This window comes from Lygodium microphyllum, chromosome 27 (genome assembly GCF_053477565.2).
Source record: "Lygodium microphyllum isolate KBCC chromosome 27, Lygodium_microphyllum_v1.1.10, whole genome shotgun sequence".
NCBI lineage: Eukaryota > Viridiplantae > Streptophyta > Polypodiopsida > Schizaeales > Lygodiaceae > Lygodium > Lygodium microphyllum.
The window spans coordinates 62,269,929-62,290,748 of NC_141161.1; positions in this window are offsets into that span (position 1 = coordinate 62,269,929).

Below are 20,820 nucleotides of genomic sequence, written 5' to 3' on the forward strand. Positions count from 1 at the left end.
AGTTGTCTCTCTCACCTTGGATACTCCTCATCTACACTACTATCCATTAGTCCTTTTTTATTAGCACATTGACCAACCTCATGCAGGTGGAGGATATCCCAGTTGCAACATCTTTTTTGTTTTCTTGCAGGTACTTATTGAAGGACATCTATGGTTGATGTGTATACTATGGGGGATTGTGTGGTTCGAGAGTGTTCAAATCAATCATTATCTTATCACTCTTTCCCATTATATTCTTCCAGGGCTTCTAGTCCCCGATTGGAATTGATGGCATATCGCAGTTGAACTATCTCTACTCGCATATGACAAGTTGGATGGGATGAACTACACTCTATGGTCATGCCACATGGATTGCCTCCTCAACAACTGTGACCTTTGGGATTTTGTTATGGTCCCTATTCCCCAACCTATTGTGGATCCCCATGATGGAATGACCTCAGATTTGGTACATTTATGGGATTAGTTGAATGCTAGATCCCACTCTTTTCTCTTTTTGAGTTGTACACATTAGGAGTGGAATCACTCTTGATGAGGGGTGACATGAAAGGAAGCCCCTAGATCAAGCAAGCAACACTAAGTATAGGTAGAGGAGGCATCAGTCAACTATGAAATATCAAGAGAAGAAGCTATCAGTATGTAGTCATCATCAGAATTAGTCTGCACGACATTAATATTTTCAATCTTGACATTGGACCTACTAAGGATAATGCTACGATCATCATTCTCTTTCTTGCAGTTTATCCTTTTCCTTTTCCTTATACTTGTCATCACACATTTTATAGTATTATGGCCGAATATGACCCTACTTCCCACAATAGTGACAAGTGAATGTAGACTTATAGCCATAGGACCTATTGCGAGATTGTTCATGTGATTGAGAATAATACTTTTGAGAGTCTCTCCCATGACGATCATTACTGCTCTTGCTTGTGCATATTAGACATATTCGCATTTCTATAGAGATTTGGAGGAGATTGGCATCTCTCTTCTAGATCTAGACATTTGGGCATCAATTATCTCTCCAGTTGAAGCTATGAAAACTTTCTGTTGTTGTATATTCCCCTATGATGAGGGATCACATCCATAGGATGGAGGAGATTTGGGATCACATCATATGTCGTGTCAACATATGATGTGTTCTACACTAGTCTTCTCACTTCTCGTAGTCGGGAGACTCTCACTTGGGAGGAGCTAGTCCCATTGGTGCTCGAGCAAGATTTATTCCACAGGTTCCATCTCATCCCTCACCATCTCCTCCAATGGTTTCATCATACCTTCCATCCATTTTAGAGGGGGCTGATATTGGTGATGTGGCTCTAGATTTCCTATCCCTTTGTGTTTCAAAGGGGGATTTCCCAGGGTTGCGAGGAGTTTGTTTAGGGCTTTAAGTCTACTTTGGGCCTTTCCCTCATGTGGCAATCTCTTTTCTTTATCATCAAGCCACCATCCCTTGTCACTTGGCCCTTGGTCCTTTTTGTTTTTATGTAGCTTATGGGACCTCTAATATTCCCTCACTATTGTCTCATAGTTCGGTTAGAGGTTTGGCTCACCCATTCCTGATTAGTGTTTTCAGGAGTGATTCATTGGAGGCCTCTTTGTTTCCTTTGCCCTTTGGTGGTCTTCCGTTTGATCGGGATTTTCTATGGAGACGAGGTCTTGCTATTTGACTGCCTGGCTTTCTTCATCGATGGACTTCATCGACATTGGCACTCTTTCTACCACCCTTGGATCTACATCTCCTTTGGCCTTCTGCCACATCTAGGATTTATAAGAGCTCTAACATTGTATTTGTCTTTTATTTTATGTGTTTTAGATACTTTATATGGAGGGCACATTAGTCATTTCTTTTTGGGCACTTTTGGCCATTTTAAGGGGTTTTACCATGTCAAAATTTTTTCCACTTTTTGCCTATATATAGGTGTCTTGCCCTCCCACTCTCATTATCCATCATTGATCCTTCGTGGTTAGCTAGCCCTCATCATTGATCCTTTGTGGTTAGCCAGCCCTCCTCATTCTCTCATCCCCTTGCTACCATTTGGCACCCACATTGACCTATAGAGTTACATGTTGGGGCTGATTATTGCAACCTTGTACCTTCAGCCATTGTAGCCACATTGTTCCTTCTCTCTCATGAGTTCTCTATTTGTCTCCTTCTCTCTATATTCATATTTTCATTGCACACTCTCATAATGCTCTTCCATGCACCCATTTGAGCATATCAACAATATTTTTTACACTGCTACTAATTGTCTAGATAGCGCTAATGCGAACTAAGGGTATCTATCTTGAGGGAACTCCCATAATCTATGTATGTATTACTTCCTATAGTAAGGCCTCAACTACCATAGGTGCTTCCCCATCTCTACTCTAATGATCTTGTGTGTGGGGTTGAGCTCTTTGCTTGTATCATACATGATATCATAATGCCTAGGAGTCGTCTATATGATTCAACCCATCATATAAATCTCCCCCTTTGATTCACCATGATCTATCAATGAGGCCATCTCCTCATATGATAGAGGCTTGGTCCTCAAATGGTTACTCCATAAAGGAGTGTGGGTGTAGCTAGTACATGAAAGAGCCATAGTTTGTTGTGCAGTTTATGGAACTATAAGTGTGTGCATTGTGTCTCTAACATACACTACTACATAGGTTGGTGGTAGTTGATCCTCTAATGCCTCCAAGAAAATTACGACCCTTTGCAAGTGAGATTTATAGGCAACCCGTTAAAATAGTTGAGTTGGGCTCGCCGTGCCTTTGTATGGTCCGAAGAAGGTAGGATAATGTTCAAGGAGGATAACCATCACATGAGTAGTATGTGTGGCCTGATCTACATGATGCAAGGCTTGGACAACCAACTAATTTTTGAGGTAGGTGTATCATAGATATGTGGATAGCCTCATGTTTTATAATATGGAAAATTGGGATAGCCACAAGCTCCTATTAAGCCATGGTCTATGAGGCTTTCTATACCACTAGATATACACACTCAATCTGCAAATTATGTCATGATTGAGAATGCAATAAGCCTTCTTGTCATGTTGATGCTATGACTAGGGATGACAACCATAAGTGGAAGAAGGCTATGCGGTTAGAGATGGATTCTTTGGTGAAAAATGCTACTTGGCATTTAGTTTCTTTGCCTAATGACCAACATGCATTACCATTCAAGTGGGTCTACAAGTTAAAGATATCTCCATCTGATGCATTGCCTAAGTACAAGGCAAGATTGGTGGCCAAGGGACTCAAGAAAAAGAAGGGGATTAACTTTGATGAGATCTTATCACTAGTAGTCAAGAGGAGCACCCTTCGTATGCTACTTACATTCATTACCAAGGAAGACATGAAGCTTGTTTAGATGGATGTAAAGATGACTTTATTGCATGGAGATTTGTATGAGAACATGCAATACCTTAGAGGGTTTTTTGTGGAAGGTAAGGAATAGTTGGTATGTAAGCAACATAAAAGGTTTGAAACACGCTCTCAAGGAATGATATTATAACTTGATGCCTTTATGCGGTCTCAAGATACACTAAAAGTAATACTAACTAGTGATTATACACTAGGAAGGCTAGGGATGTCAACTATATGATTTTGATTCTCTATATGGCTAACATGTTGATTGTTGGAAAGACAATGATGGATGTGAATGTACTTGAGAACATGTTTTATGAAACCTTCAATGTGAAGGACTTAGGGAATGGTAGTCTCACGTTATTGACATGTGCATTATGTGGGATAGAGACAAAAAGATACTCTACTTGTTTTAAAAGAAATACATTGGGAAGGTTTTTGTAAAGCATTTCAATATGGAGAGGGGGAAGGTAATCAATGTTCCATTGCCTCCATATTTGAGCATTAGCCAAGAGAACAAACCCAAGTCAAATGAGTTGAAGGTTGAAATGGCCAATGTTTCTTATGCATCCGTAGTTGATAGCTTGATGTATACCATGTTTGCTACACATCTAGACATTGTGTATGCATTGGGAGTAGTTAGCAGAGGTAGATGGTGAAACCTAGCAAGAAGCATTGGAAGATAGTAGAGAGTATCATAAGATACTTAAATGGAACTAGATCTATGTGCTTATGCTTAAGAAGGAAGGATGAATCTATTCTTGGATATATAGGTGGTGATTTTTCATGGAATATAGACTCTAAGAGGTCTATTACATATTTTATGTTTACTTTTGCAGGTGATGTAGTCTGTTAGGTCTCTTGATTGTAGTTATGTATGGTTTTATCTATGACGACTGAGGGTGAGTATCTTGTAGCCACAAACTTACTTGCAATGAAGCTATATAGCTTACTTGTCTAGTGGGATACTTGGGAATTCTAGAAAAAGTATTTACATTGCATTGTGATAGTTAGAGTGCCATTCAGTTGGCACAAAGCCCTATCTTTCATGTAAAGACAAAACACATTGATGTGAAGTATCACTTCATCAAGGTGGTGCTTGAGGACAAGCAAATTGAGCTTGTAAAAGTTCATATGGATGGAACCATGCAAATCTTCTCACGAAGAGTTTGCTTTCTATGCACTTTGCACATTGGAGAGTGCTTTTGGGCATTGGATAGTATCTTTACTTTATGAAGGGGAGCTACAAGCTCTACCCCAAGATCTATGGACCACTTATTGCTCAAGTGTTTCGAACCGAGCGGCCATGGCTACCTCTCACATAGCCGACGCGCAATGCCTACCTTACGGGTGTAGTGAGCTTACCTTGATGCTCGATCGAGTACCCTCCTCTTTCTTGCACACCGGTAGCTCCACGATCCTTGAGGCAAGCTCAAGCAACCTCAATCCCTCTCCCATGAGCTTCATCCTCCATAGCCACGCACGAGACAAGAGAAGAGAAGAGAGGAGGAGAAGATGAAGAGAGAAGATGGAGAGCTTATTCTCCAAGATCCCTCACTCTCACACAATCACTCCCTCACTCCCTCACTCCCTCACACTCTCTCAATCCCTCTCTCAAGCACAAGCAAGAAGGCAAGAAACAAGAGAAGAAGAAGAAGAAGCTTTGGCCACACACAAGAATGAGCTTCTCATTCACTTTTCAACTTTATATACAAAACCCTAAATCCCTTTTGGGCTGTCATCCCCTTTTCCTCTTTTTTACATGGCCGGGCCCTTTTTCCCATTGTCCTTCTATCTTCCTAGATTCCTTTCCACCGCCCGTCTACATTTACAAATTGCACGGGTGAGAGTCCGACGCTCTTTTACAAGATTTCAGGTTGCACCTTTTTATTTTAAAATGCGCCTTTCTCCTTTTGCATTTGCCTTGGACTTTTAAGGTTGCCCTTGCACTTTTGGCCTTGTCTCCTATTCTTTCTTCAGTCGGGCTACCTTTTTTCCGCCTTTGCCCTGCGTCTTTTTTATTTCCTTTTGCTTTCTTCGTGTTGGGGTAACATTATCCCCCTCCTAGACGAGTGCCAGTCCCATGGCACTCACCGTCGTAGGTAGCAGGCTGTAGCATGTACCGAAGATGTGGGTGACAAGGACGTAGTGGCTAGTTAGGTCGGCTGCTAGGTGGAACAGGTAGGTGGGTGACACTGCTTCCAATGTGGTTGGGTGAATGATAGGTGATGGGGTTTAAGGATGATGACCAGGAAAGATTCTAGCGTGCTTTAGGCTTCATGAAGATACTCGGTATCTTTCACATTGTTGTGGTGCCCCTTATGTAGCCGGTCGTCTTTTGAGTATCAGAAACACTTGAAGCAATAAGCAATCCCTTAGGAGGGTGGTATTGGAGGGATTTATTCTGGAGAAACCCCCCGAACGCTGTTTGCCTTGAAAATCCATTGCTTGGATTGAAGATCCTTGTCTTTGAGTTGAAAGTCTTCAGTTTTGAGTTGAAGGTCTTCAGGCTTGTGGAATCAATAAGCGATCCGTAGATCTTGAAGCGTTGGGCATGGATCATTGGACGATGAGGTTCCAAGATCTATGCCAATGGCAGTTCTACCTTGACTTGGTTCAATCATGGTAGCCATCAGCAGGCAGATGGCTAGCAACATGAAATCTGTTGAGTCATTTAAACCTTAGCAGCGAAGCTGCTGAAGTTGCAGTAATGGAGTCATGTCCGACTCATGGAAAAATTCCTTGTCATTGGAAGATGTAGTGGATGATCTTCTTTAGCCAAGCAGCCAGTTCTTGAAACACGAACATAACCTACAAGAAAAGTTGTGCACTTCCTAGGGGGTGTGTGTGTCTCACTGTGTAGTGCATGGTGCCCGTGCCAGTGGAACTGGGAGATGGGTCTAACCTTGGGCAAGCCCTTGGTAATGTCCCACACCTGAGGATCCAGTTCGTGCGTCGTTGGAGGTGCGGTGCAAAACTTAGGGTGACAGGTCTGAAAGCCCTACCTTTGATGTGCCCTAAGTGTGAAGTGGGGAAGGGGCTAGGGAGAATCCTAGATGCAGTGAGTGTGGTGCACAATAACAATGAAGGGAGACTGCAAGCACATGTGAAGTGTTCTCCTTGTTAACTTGCTTAGTAGTAGATTATCTTTCAGCTTTGCTATTTTTTTCTCTTGTCTTTCTCTCCAGTCACCTTGTCTTTGTTTCCTTGTGGCTTTTTCTCTTTTTGTTTTGTTTTGTTTTTTTTTTTGAGAATGAGAGAGGGAGTACAATTGTCAAGGCATATCACACCCATTTAATCACGGGGCGGTCGCAGGCATTGAGATAAGAATGCGCGACTTTGTAGGCATTCTTTAATATCAGCCTTAGTTCTCAAAGGAGTGTATGACAAGAAAGGGTGATTACACCTTGTAAAGCGGGTGTGACTCATATTTTCTAAGAGCTCTAGACAGAAGGAAGGAAGGAGAGTAGCCCGCATCATTAACCTAGTCATAGCTTTATTATCTATTCCTAGGTTGATATCAAAGAAGAGTGGGGGGAGATGGGCTTCCTCTGCTGTGGGTTTTTGGAGTAGCGGGAATTTGATAAGTTGGAGGTAATTACAAGTGGTAAAAAATGCTGGATCTGGGCAGGAAGAGAAGTCTGCAAGGAAACTATTTATAGAAGGAAGTATATCTTCTAACCTAAACACTAAGCATTCCTCAGGGCTCCTAGCATTAACATTATATATTTTTGGGAAGTCGTAATCCCCATGCAAGTCTCTATCATAGTCCACTCCATGCCTACGGGGGTAGGGCATGTAGATAGGATCATTGCGCTCTTCGGGGAGTGAACTGCAAAAGACGTTCCATGCATCAAAATTGGTGTCCCAAATCCTCCTTCGCCATTTTGGCTGTGCCTCGTAGCCTTGGACGGTTTTGGGAACCAGATTGACCTTATCTTCCCAATAATCCTGTGGTTCTTGTCGCCACCTAGTTGTTATCAGGCTCCTCTCTTCAATCCACCTGTTTGCAAGTTCATTAGCTAGATCCTTGATCTTGGCTAAGACTCCTAGAGGTAGGGCCCGGTCCAGAGAGCGCGGGAAAGCAAATGAGAGCTCAAATGGCCTTTTTTGGAACTCTCACTGACGCCAGATGACCAACTCCTGGGGCCAGTCTACAAGATGTGCATCACCTCTCAGTGGCATGGGCTCTTCAAGAAGTTGTCTTGGAATTGTGCGTGCTCGGCGTTGGGCCTCCTCAGCTAATTCTTGTCTTCTCCTCCTTGCTACAACTATACGCTCAGGCAGATGGGCATCTGCAGGTTCTTCCTGTGGGAGAGGCGGACTCGGCATTCTTTGTTGCTCTTCTTCATCACCTTGCTCGAAATCCGGACCCTCTTCGACATGTCGCTCAACCACAGATGGGATGATTGGCGGTGGTGGTGGTGGCTGTTCATGCTCCTCAAAACCTAGCTCCTTGAGCTCAGCAGTGGAAAGGCCCGTACAACATAAGTAGTGGAATTATTGCTCCTTAGTGATCCCTGTACTCGTTGGGAGCTCCCGCTCTTGAAGACCATATCTTAGAGCTCGGGTGGTCAGCTCCAACTTTCTTTTCACCTTTTCCATTGGGTCATCGCCCTCAACTTGTGTGACATGGAGTACCGTGTTGAGGAAGGCCTGCCACTGTGTTTTAGTAGTTATTTCGGCAGCTTCAACCCTGGCTTCTGCAAGCACCCTTTAGCATTCTACCACTGCCAACCGTTCGGTCAAGTCTCTCACCCTGTCAAAATTATTCCTTTCCCAATCCATAGCTCTTTCTTCCATCCTTTTTCTCTCTTTCTCCAGTTGGCTCGCCAGGGTGGTCACTACCTGTTGCTGCTCATTTGTTAAAAACTACAATTGGTTCATTTCTCTTGACTTTCGAGCCACCTGCTCTGTCTTGGGCTTCCTTTGCTTTTGCTACTAGTTGGTCCTGCAGGGCCTTCATTTCTCTTCGTCGGTTGGCTCCCTGCCTTGAGACTTCTAGCCTAAGAGCAGCTGACGTTTCTTTTTCTTTTTCTAGCTCCATCAAGGCCACTTTCTTCTCTCCTTCGACTTGTCTAGTTGTGCCAGTAGCTCAGCCACATATGCGTCATAGTCAGTGTCGGCAAGCATGGGAGTATGGGGTGTGGTGGTTGATGCCTACAATCTTTGTCTTTTAGGGTCTTGCCGTGACTCTGCATCTACAGCAGCAGGCCTTTTTAATCCGGTTCCTAGCATGATCTCGGCCACTTTGCTCACTAGCATTTGCATCATGTTCATTAGCTGTGCCATGTCGAGGGGAGGTGTGGGTTGTGTGGTGGTTGTAGTCGTGGTTTCAGTCGTTGCAGGCACAAAAGAGGAAGTGGATGTAGTAGGGACTTGCCCTTGCCGATAGCCACCACTGGAACTGCTTCCACACTTGAACTAGCTTCGGCTTTATGATGGGGGCTCACAGGTTCGAGCTCTCCACCCCCGTGGGTCTCTTCCACAGATCTTCGTGTAGCCTCTGCCAACTCGGCCAGCTCCTTCAGTCTCTGCTCTTCAGCTTATTCTTCCGCCCTTCTTTTCCTGTCCTCTTCTGCCTTCTTTGATTCTTCTCTTATCTTTCCAAGCTCTTCCTCCTCTTTCCTCATTCTTTCTTCCTCAGCCCTCCTAGACTCTCTTTGAGCCCTCTTGATTTCAGCTCGTTCTTCTTTGCTTAATTCCTCTTTCCTTTCCTTCTGTCTCTTGTCCCCTTTCTTTTGTCCTTCTGGTTTGCTTGCTTGTGTAGGCGGCACCTCCTGTTCTCCCTTGTCACTTATCATTCTTTCACTTGATTCTTCTCCTTCGTGGTGAGGTGGGCTTTGATGCGCAGCTTGCTCTTCCATGACTCCAGCATCCTTCATTGCTTCATCTATGATGGGTGTCAAAACACCACCATATCTAATTGTGGCCACCTTTGAGGCAGGTTTCTTCCTTGTGGAGTGTGCTGTTGAGGCAGGGGATTCTCCTCCTATTGGTGCTTCCGTTGGAGTGAGAAGGGCAGCTGAGCTTTGAATGGTTTTCTGCACGAACCCATTCCAGTCTACCTCCTCAAGGACTCTTGCTGCGATGCTTTCTAACAACGGGACCCCGATCCTGTTCATCAATGCGTTGTATCTTTGGCTCGAGAAGAGTGTGTGGATCATCTTTGCTTGCACCTTCACTGCTGGATCCGGGATGTCAGCCAAGCTGATTCCATCCATTGTGTGCACCTCTTCTTTCTTTACCCCCAGCATGGCGTAAACATTCCTTCTCGGCTGCCTCTCTTTCTTGGGTACGAGCCCCAAGGCCTTCTCTACGATTGCCGCATTGAGGGGCACTTCAACTCTTCTTTCCCACTTCCCTGTCCTCACTGTGACAGTGCCACAGTTCTTGCCCTTGTCAAAGTTCCTTAGAAATTTAGCATACATGTCGTAATCCACGGCCTGCCCCACCTTTTCCACATACTTGTGGAGGTGGCATCTGTCCACCAATTCTTTGACTGCAGGTTCCTCCAAGATGGCCTCATCCAGGTTCAGCGTGTGCTTGAAGGTGAATTGACTGAATCCTCGTGTCTCGACGCTAATGCCGAACTTGGTCATCTCTTCTTCGGAAAATGGGAGTTTGTCCCCTTTGTCTTGTCCGGCCATGGTAGTTACCTGTCAATACACCATGACAACATTAATGCTTAAAAATCGGCTTATTTCTAACAAAACTCAATTTCGAGAGAAAAATGTATGTGTCAAAAATTGGTATACTTTCTTAGAGGCTTGAATTTTAGAGACAGGCTCACAGCAGCAATTGCTACTATTTTCCCTTTGCAGTATCTTCCATTGAAACTTAATTAATCATAACATTCTGCTAGATAGCATGACTCTCATTTTGCCGACTCTCATTTTGCTCTACTCTTGCTCACATTGCTCCCCCCCGTCTTGGATCTTTCAAGGAATCCTTCCTAGGATTAGTACAGGAAGTACGAGGCAAATGCTGTTTTTCGTGGATTGACTTACTTAGCCAATAACCAATCATAGAATCTTGGATTGTATTCGAGTTGGGCATGACAATCAAGAGCAGATGGTTGGATGGAGACTCGGGAGATGTAGGTCAAGACATCGTGAAAGAGATCTCCAGTATTAAGGCGGCTTGCAACATGTAATTCCTCTTCCGTAAGGAATTGGTCAATGTAAGGGTGAGCGAGCACATGGTCGTCTAAATGCTGGTTGCGGGTGATGGCCAAAACCCTAAACGAGATAGGTGCCACATAAGTAGGGTCATATTCGATGGTTTTAACTGCCCTGCGTTGCTCATCATTGGTCATTATCCGGCAACCTTTTTTCTCCCATTGGATTCTCAGAGAAAACCACTGCTGCAAGAACGTGGAAGGAGAGCTTGCCATCTGCGTGAGCTCTTGCAACTCGTGCTCAGGAACAGAACGAGGACGCTTACAATATGAAGTGATTAGTCTTCTGAGGGCAGCTTGCTCCTTTGAGATTTTGTCATTTGCTATCAGTTCAGCAACAATTTTGGGGAATTTACAAGTCATAAGTTCGTATTCTTCCCAAGTGCATGGTAATGCATGAACATCCGAAGCAAGTGTTTTGTCAAGAAGACCTAGGTCTAGCCTCTCATAACTTCTAGCGAATGTAGTGAAAGTTTTGTCCAACATCTTGATGCAGGTTATTAAGTCATCCCCAGAAGTCGCGGTGAGGTCTTTAGCCAAGGAAAGGAAAGGTCGTACCACGTAGGAAGGTTTAAGACCTGCTGGTGGGAATGGTGCAAATGGACTGGATAGTGGTGACTCCATCATTGGTGTCACAGGTGTGGCTTTGCACTCCGAAGCACTTTGAGGTGCTGTAGGAAGCTCTGGGGGCATGGGAGTTGTGCTGGGTTCTGAGTGAGCAGTCATGGGGGTATTTAAGTTCTCTAGATTAGGTAAGTCTAAGGCTTGTGGCGTTTGCTTTGGTCGATAGATGAGCCGGGGTTCACTAGCCACAGCGGGCAATGGTTTGCTGACTATGCCCTAGGCACCATGTGTGCAAGCCTCCCTCACTGGGGTGAGATTGCTTGTAGATGAGCTTTTAAACTTGCCATTTTTAGGCACCCAAATCCAGGGGTTGCCCTCGTAGTATCCTTGTGCTCGCAAGAGATCTTTGGGGATCCATCGCGGCGTGGTTGTGTGTCTACGTCGATAGCATCTAGACTACCTCTTGGGCCATGATGGTGGCTGATTATCTTGGCGTTTAGAATCACGTTTGGGTGGTCTACCCGGATGTGGTCTTTGCCGTTTTGGCACCCATATAAGCTTGGACTCCTTGGCCTTGTGAGCACTCTTGGTGGGTTTGGGCTTAGGATCAAGAGCCTGGCATGAGGCCTTAGTTTTCTTCTTTTTAGACTTGGGCTGAAGCGTGGTCGTAGGGGTTTCTACCGGTGGCTTCATAATGGTGGAGGAGTCAGGATAGCCCTTGCTGAAAGTCATCACTATACGCACATTGCCTATAGCAAGATGAATGCGGTTTAGGTTGTAATCCACATTACAGTTTGTTTGCTTCTTGAAAGTACGACCTAATAGTGACATATTATCGGCTCCTTTAGTGTCAGGCAACACATGGAAGAAAGCTGGTAAACTTTCAGACTCGATAGAAACGACTACCTTGCACTTCCCTAGGAGTGAATAAGCATTACCCCCAAATGGGGTGAGTTTGACATTAGTGGGCTGTAGTTTCGATTGACCAATGCATGTCCAATGGTCATGCGTCAATATGTTGTAGTCGGCACCTTCATCAATCAAGGCATCGAAAGAATATGTCGTTGCTGCTGTGACTGTGATTTGAAGATACGCCGGTGCCACTGCTTCTTCGTCCTGATCTATAAGGTTGGCCATAGTAGCCATGCACACATTCATTGGGGGTTCTAGCATGGGTGGCTCATGTAATGGATGGGAAGGAGGATAGTACTTCTTTATGCGGCTACCATTAAAAAAGCCTATTCCTTCGCCTTCAAGTGTCTCTAACTCAACATTCCCTGTTCTACCAATCATGCGTACTTTGAAAGGCCCTAGCCCCCGAAACTTCATCTTCTGTTTATGTCCTTTTATAGAGTATAGCAAAACAAGGTCCCCTTGTTCAAAGTCTCGCTGTTTGACATGCTTGTCAAACCACATCTTTCGTTGAGCCTTCTCACAAATCAGAGAGTGAGTGGTGAGGAGTCGGGTCTCCATTAGGCGCTCTAACTCCACTAAGCGATTGGTCTAAGCCTCTCTTCCCTCCCAATGCTCTTGGACTGCGATCCTTAAGCTAGGGATGAAGAATTATAAGGGTAAAATGGCTTCAGTTCCGTACATCAGCCTAAAAGGCGTGTGTCCTATAGCCGTTTTATAAGCTGCGCGATAGGCCCACAAGGCCGCCATTAGCTTGTTGTCACAATCACTTCTTGAAGTAGATGCTACGTTTGTAAGCACGTTGACTAAGATTTTATTCGTGGATTTGGCTTGGCCATTAGCCTGAGGGTAATAGGGAGAGGGCTTTCGATGAATTATTAGGAAGGTAGAGAGCAGGTGGGAAATCACCTCATTAATGAAGTGCGTGCCTTGGTCGCTTACAAGTTCAATTGGACAGCCAAATTGTGAAATGACCTGCTCCCACAAGAACTTTGCAGTGGTTCTAGCATCATTCTTCCTCGTGGCTCGTGCCTCTGCCCACTTTGTTAGATAATCAGTTGCCACTATGAAGTAGCGAGCTTGGGAATATTGTGCCGCAGGACTGATAGGTCCAATAAAATCGATGCCCCATTTTTCAAAGGGTTGTCCAGCTATGACAGGGGTCAACTCCATCTTGTCTTTCCGCACAAGCACTTTGGTCCTTTGGCACTCATCGCAATGCTTTACGAATTTAGTTGCATCGCGGAAAAGGGTGGGCCACCATAGTTGGGATTGTAGCACCTTTCGGGCTGTTGTGTCCCCACTAAAGTGACCTCCAGTGATTCTGCCATGTGCTTCTTTCAATGCATCGTGCATCTCGTGCTCACATATGCATATGCGCAATAAACTGTCTTGTCCCAACCTGTAGAGTTGGCCGGCTATCAGTTGGTATGGCTAAATTTTCAGGATAAGTCTTCTCAGCCTGGCCTTCTCAATGGGTCTCTCAAGTAGTCCGCTCTCTAGCACTTGCACTAAGTCATCGGCCCAATAAGGCGTCAAATCAACTTTAAACAATCCTCTCTCGCTAGATAGGTTAAAGAGATGAGCATCTGGTAAATCGTCAGGTATGCCTTGTCCAGTGGCTTCTCCTGTGGGTATGCGGGACATGTGGTCAGCCATGTAATGCTGCTTTTCTTTGTGTACAACCACAGAGAAGTCAAAGTCCAGTAGAAGGAGTAACCATCTAGCTATGCGTCCCGTAGCGTAAGGCTTGTTCACAAGATATAGCAAGGCTTGATGATCAACAAAGAAGACAAAGGGAGTGGCCAACAAGTAATGCCTAAATTTCTTTACCGCAAATACCATGGCCAACCCTCCCTTTCTATCGTGGAATAGTTCATCTCGGTCTCTGTGAGCTGCCTGCTGGCAAAACTCATTGGGTAATCTAAGTTATGTTCACCAGGCTGGCATAGCATGGCTCCAATAGTGAACTTAGAGGCGTCTATGTGTACATGAAACGTTATGTTCGAGTCTGGAGCTCGTAAGATTGGTGCAGTAGTAAGAGCCTTTTTCAACTCCTCATATGCGCGCTGGCATTCCCCAGTCAACTGGAACGCTATCAACAGCTTGTACAATGGTCTAGCAATTAGTGCGTAATTTAGTACAAAGCGTCGATAATATCCAGTGTGTCCTAAGAAGCACTGAACTCCCTTGTAGTTATCGGGTGGCGGTAAGTCAACAATGACTCTGACTTTAGAAAAGTCAGTGGCAATGCCGTTCCTTGACACTACGTGCCCTAATATGCATCTGTGTTTCACCCAGAACTGGCACTTTAAGGGGTTCAACGAGAGGTGGTACAACCTACACCTTTCAAAGACAGCTCTCAATTTCTCTAAGTGTTCGGTCCAACTAGAGTGTACGCATAAGTCGTCTACAAACACTTCCAGTTCGCGCCTAAACATGTCCTTAAAGATAGTGCACATTAGGCATTGAAAAGTCACAGGTGCGTTCATTAGCCCAAAAGGCATGACAATGTAGGCGAATACACCCCATTTCGTGGCAAAGGCTGTCGTCGGGGTGCACTTGCACTTGATTATAGCCCAAGAAACCATCTAGAAAACTGTAGGCTTCTTTACCTGCTACCCTCTCAAGCATGTGCTCGGTGTAAGGTAAATGGTAGTTATCCCTCTTTGTAGCGGCATTCACTTTCTTGTAGTTCACGCACACTCAGATTTTTCCATTTTTCTTCATGACAATCACGATAGGTGATACCCAGTCCATGTGCTTGATCTCATATATGAATCCTGCCCTCATGAGTTTATCAATCTCCTCTTTTACTGCATGGGCGTGTTTGGGATTCATGGGGTAAGGTCGTTGTTTCTTTGGCACTGCATCAGGGACCATTGGGATATTATGAGTCACAACCCTAGGGTCGACTCCCTTAAGTTCCAATGTCCACGCAAATACGTCAATGTACTCTTGCAAGAGTGCAACAAGTTTGGTCTCCTCATCCTCCGTCAAGTCATCTACAATGAATACAGGTCTTGGCTTTTCACCTTCCCCAGCCAAGTTAACTTCCTTGACTTTGGCGGGTCCCTCGATCGGTTCACTAGTTTGGCCTTGTCTTTTCGCACCTAGCAGAATCACCACTCTGTCACCCTTTTTAAATTTTGTAAACCGTTTGGGTAGATCCTGCGGTTTCTTTTTCCTTTCTGCTTCTGAGTCCTTTGCTTGCCTCCTGGCCTCCTCCTTTAGCCTCTTGCGCCCTAGGTGGACTGGCAAGTCTCCCTTGGTGCGTTTGACTTTAGAAGGTTGTGGTATCTCGGGATCACTCTCAGTGCTGACTTTCGACTCTGAGTTAAACTCGCATCCCTCACTTGAGGAAGGTGTTTCCCCAGGGGGTTGTAGTTCAGGGTGCATCCGTCTTGAGTATTGGGATTACCCATGGTCGTGCCACTCTGGCTTGCTCGTAATCCATGGCTCCTATGTGTTCTAGCTAGGATTTGTCACACTCCATTCGCATGAATCCTTTTTCGTTCTGACTGGCCCTTCCTCTCCTAGGCCTTGAGTCTGCCCTGATTTGTTCTATCGTTTTTCCTTTCGTGTCGTACTCTATTGTATCTATCTCTTCTTCACTCTCCTCTCCCGTAGAGCGACAGTCCTCATACTCCTCATCATTAGAGTCCTGTCCTTCTGACTGCTCATCATCACCTAAGCTTTTCTCTCCAGTCTCCTTGTCATCAGTAACTAAAGCCCAGTTATATAACAAATTCAGGCCGTGGACCTTGGTCCATTTCCATTCTGGCTTAGATAATAGATCACATAGAGGTTTTAAGTTAGCAGCCAAGTTGCCTTCCAGTTTATTGGTTAGATACTCTACGATTTCCTGAAGCTCTAGTTTGTTGTTGGGGATATAGAACGAGGCTGGTTTGCCTAGGTTGAGTGAGCTTCCTGCCATCATGTAGAGTGGCACAATTGGCTCCTCAATTGGCATGGTTGCGGCTTTAGCAGCCTGTCGATATAGTTCTTTCTCATCCAAGAATGGTAGGTCAATGGTTGCCAAAACGTGCATCCAATCCCTCTCATCCTCAGGGCAAGGAATATATTTAGTGAGTGATCCATAGGGTTTGGTCGTTTGAGTATCGCCTTTCAACATAGCTGAGATGGCATCTAGGTCAACAGGGGTCATCTTCCAAGTGTCCATCTCTACCCTTACTGCATTAGTTCTGTTCCCTAGGAAAATCAAACCATTGCCCCAATCCTCAATGACACACGCATTCCTCATCCAAGGTCGGCCTAATAGTATGTCGTAATCCACTCCCTTCATGACAATGAAGTTTACGGAAAACTGCACACCGGCAATCTTTACTGGCCAATTCTTTAAGACCCCGAATGGTCTTACCTTCATTCCATTTGCTAACGTGATGTTAAACCGGGCAGTCTCTACAGGAGGGTTTCCCCATGCCTTTGAGACTGCATGGCTTAGTACACTAACACCTGCACCTGTGTCTACAATTTCTTTTCGCATCATATCTCCTAAGGCTAGGACGGGTAAAACTGCATGCATTTCAGTGCCTTCCCAAAAAGCATTGATGTGCAAAGACTCAGGAATTGAGTGTAGAGTTAGACTTGGGATCTATGTAACTACATCATGATCTTGCGGATCAGCACCCACAAGTCCTTTGTGTCCCTCCATCAAGTCTTTTAACTCCTGCCATAAGGAATAATTCTACCTAAGCAGGTCTTCCAAGCTTAGAGTTACTGGAGTAGACAACAAGGTTGTGAGGAGGCTACTGGGCTCTTGTCTTCCCCTGAGGCTAGCATTTCTAGGCCATGCGTTTTGTCTGCCCTGGCAAGTTTCCCCTTGGCCTTGCTACTGAGTTGCCCCCAGTGGTGCAGGTATGCTCGCAGCTTGTGGTTTTGAAGGTGAGACTGGTGTGCTCACGCTGGAGAAATCGTCAATAGGATCTTCTAATATGGGTTCAGCATCCTTGAGGTGCTTTTGGGCGTCCTTGACCCACTCCTTGACCTTAGCTATAGCCTCGAGCTGCCGTTTGGGATGGGGATATTCCCCTACCTTGGCACTCCCTAGCTCGTCTTAGGAGCTGAGGTCTCCACCCCTGCGTCTGTGACCCTCTTTCCCGTTACTAATGTAGTCGCTTCCTCGGTTTTAAGAGTTATCTTTGCATCGGTTCTCTTTTTCCGTCTCCTCCGACTTTTCTTTCCTATTGAAGTTACGTCAAGGTTACTTGGCCCTAGCAAAGAGATGCCTGCCTGTTTTGTTTGAGCTCGCATCATAACATGTAGTGGGATGGGTATATCCTCACTGTCAAAGGTTTCCACTCCAAAAAGCCCGAAAGGCACCGATGGCATGTTGGCAGAGCTGGTTGATGGCTTCCGCCTAGGATAGTCAGGAAACAGATGTGTGATTCCACACTCTGTGCATCGGAGATCCACTTTGTCCTTGTTAGCTTGTTCTCGTTCTGGGCAGCGTGATGAAATGTGGCCTAGGTGGCCACAAGTCCAGCATGTGATTGGATCTTGGCTTGGCCCTCCAAAGCCTCTGCCTCTTCCTCTTCCTAAAGCCATCACCGGCACCGGTCGATAGTCCATCAGGACTGGGTTGCCCTCCTCGTCATAGGATATGTACGGGTTGACATATGTTTCTTCCTCATTAGTCTCCTCCACAAAGTGAACAAGAGCATCGCTAGATGGGTGGGTTACAAAAGGCCTTGGTGGTCTGGGTATACCAGTTGAGTTCATCTCCAGCCTAGGTATGGCAGGTCTCGAGTCAGTCGGTGCTGGGAGGGCTAACTGGGCTCCCCTCCCAAAGAAATTGTTGAGAAACATGCGGGATCTAGAGCATGGCAGTGAGTTATGGTGGATGGAAGGAGAAGTGTGGACTCATGATGGAGAAGACAAAGATACTGTTTTGTTACACAAGTGAATTAGGTTCCAAGATTGAGCCTTGGACTCATAAACACAATCTTGTGTATGTGGACAATGACATTGACACTTCACTGAAAAGAAAAGAGTAGTATCATTGCATTAAGAAAAGGAAGCAAGTACAATGCTTTATAGGAAAGTAGGAAACTATAGTAGGCACCACTATGCATATGGGATAGGTTAGCCTGCATGTCCTTGGCCCTGAAGTTCCATACAAAGAGGCTGTTTAGTGAGTGTGATTGCTGATTCTCAACACCCCTCCTCAATCACAACTAAAAAGGCACAAAGTGTGTAGAGGCTGTAATGAGAACCACCTGCAAAGTGTGGGCACACCACAAACATGGTAGACACCAGAGGCTGTCTCGCAGAAAAGGCTAAGTGTGGGCACCAAAACATGATGGACATCCAGAGGCTGTAACAGGGGCCTCACAAAGTGTACAGGGACTGTAATGCCAAGTTACATGAGGAGTTTACAAAGCTTATGGCCAGAAGCATTAGGGCAAGGAAATACAAAACTAAAAAAGTCTATTTGAATAGAAGGACTGATGAGGTTTGTCCTTCTCTTGGTGGTCTTCTTCTTCTTCTTCTTCTTCCATTGCTCCATTTTCTTCTTCTTCTTTGACTGCAACTAGATAGGCCTTTTGGGATCTCTTTCTTGCGTTGCAGAACTTCTCGGTGTGTTCGGTCCTTTTGTAGAAGTCACAGAAGAGCTGATCCTTCTTGCTTTTGTACATGTTGCCAACATATAATGCATGCTCATCTCTAGAGGTACTTGGTTCTTCCTTAGTTTTTAGCTTCTTTTCCTCTTCTAATAGTGATGTGTGGATATCAACAAGTTTAGGATTTGGCATGTTGATTAAAGTTGTTGATACATTATTATATTCAAGAGGCAAACTCTTAAGTAGAACACCGATGCAAACATCTTCGTCCATTTTAATGTTGATTCTTGCAAGTTGGGTTAGGAGTCCTTCCATGTAATTTAGATGTGTGGCAAGTGATGTGTTGGACTTCATTTCAAGCCTGAAGAACTCAATCAGGAGACCATACTTTGATGATTTAGATTGTGCACCGAACAAGGTGTCAAATCTCTTCCATGTATCCTGTGAGGTCTCACAGTTATCCACATGGTGGATATAACTGTCGTCTAAAAAGGCGCACCCTGAAATCTTGTAAAAGAGCGCCGTGCAATTTGTAAATGTAGACGAGCGGTGGAAAGGAATCTCGAAAGATAGAAGGACAATGGGAAAAAGGGCCTAGGCTACGGCCGACCATGTAAAAAAGAGGAAAAGGGGATGACCGCCCAAAAGGGATTTAGGGTTTTGTATATAAAGTTGAAAAGTGAATGAGAAGCTCATTCTTGTGTGTGGCCAAAGCTTCTTCTTCTTCTTCTCTTGTTTCTTGCCTTCTTGCTTGTGCTTGAGAGAGGGATTGAGAGAGTGTGAGGGAGTGATTGTGTGAGAGTGAGGGATCTTGGAGAAGAAGCTCTCCATCTTCTCTCTTCATCTTCCCCTCCTCTCTTCTCTTCTCTTGTCTCACGCGTGGCTATGGAGGATGAAACTCATGGGAGAGGGATTGAGGTTGCTTGAGCTTGCCTCAAGGATCGTGGAGCTACTGATGTGCAAGAAAGAGGAGGGTACTCGATCGAGCATCAAGGTAAGCTCACTACACCCGTAAGGTAGGCATTGTGCGTCGGCTATGTGAGAGGTAGCCATGGCCGCTCGGTTCGAAACACTTGAGCAATAAGTGGTCTGTAGGTCTCGGGGTAGAGCTTGTAGCTCCCCTTCATTTTGGTTCCGTTTTTGCCGCGGGACCGACGGAATCGAGCTTTGAGCGCCGCCGCATCAAATCGAGCATAGAAGTAGGGTTTGCAGCCCGAACCGGTGCTCGAGATAGCTAGGAGATTTAGGAGGTTTTAATTCGTGAAACAAGTAAGTGTTTTGGTTTGTTGGAAGTATTAGTGTAGGACTACCATTCTACATCTCTGTTTTGCATTTTGGTTGTACTAGATTAAGATTAGATTAGGTTAAAAAAAGAGAAAACAGTGGTTTTGGCTGCTGCTGGAAACAAGGAAACATGGGACCGGATTCAAATTTCTGGGTAAAACAGGGAAAAGGGAACTGGCTTCAAGGTTTTGCAGTGCTAGGAAAGGACCTTAAGAGGCTTGGGAGGCCAGGAGAAACCTCATTTCACTGGTTAGCTTTGTGTGAGAGAGAGAGAGAGAGCTTCTGGTTACCAGGAAGAGGGAGCGCTATCACGATTCTGGGTGCCATCGATTTGTGCTGCTCCAGGTGAGTCTGGTGCTTCTTAGTAGTGCCCTAATCATATTTGGAAAGTCTCTTGTGATTGTGTGTAGCAGGCGTCAAGTGGAATCGAAACGCGCGAGTCCTAGAGTCGGACCGTTCGACTGAGGGATTTGGACTGCATGCTAGTCGGAATACCATCCAACATTCGGATCGGACCAAACAATTTTAGAATCGGACCCCACTATCGGATCGGACAGTTCGATCGGACGTGCCACGTGGCACTTGGACCGCCCATCATAGTCGGACCACTCTATCCGACTACAAGAATCAGACAGTCCGACTACTAGAGTCAGACTAGCCCTATCCGATTCCAGTCCGATTCTGGGAATCGGATCATCCTGCCAGAAGGAAAAATAAGAATCTTTAGTTGACCCTGCCACAAACCTGACCCCAGGGACACAACCCTGAACACCCCCAAGACCCAGTTTGACCATTAGAACCTCAGAGACCAATCGATCTTAGAGCAGAATAGAAAACACAGCACAGACCTTCAGAAAGACCATAGAATAGCCGGGAACCAAGCTTAGAACTCAAATCAGGCTAAGAATGTGGAGAGAAACAGAGTGTTCGCATTAAACGCTT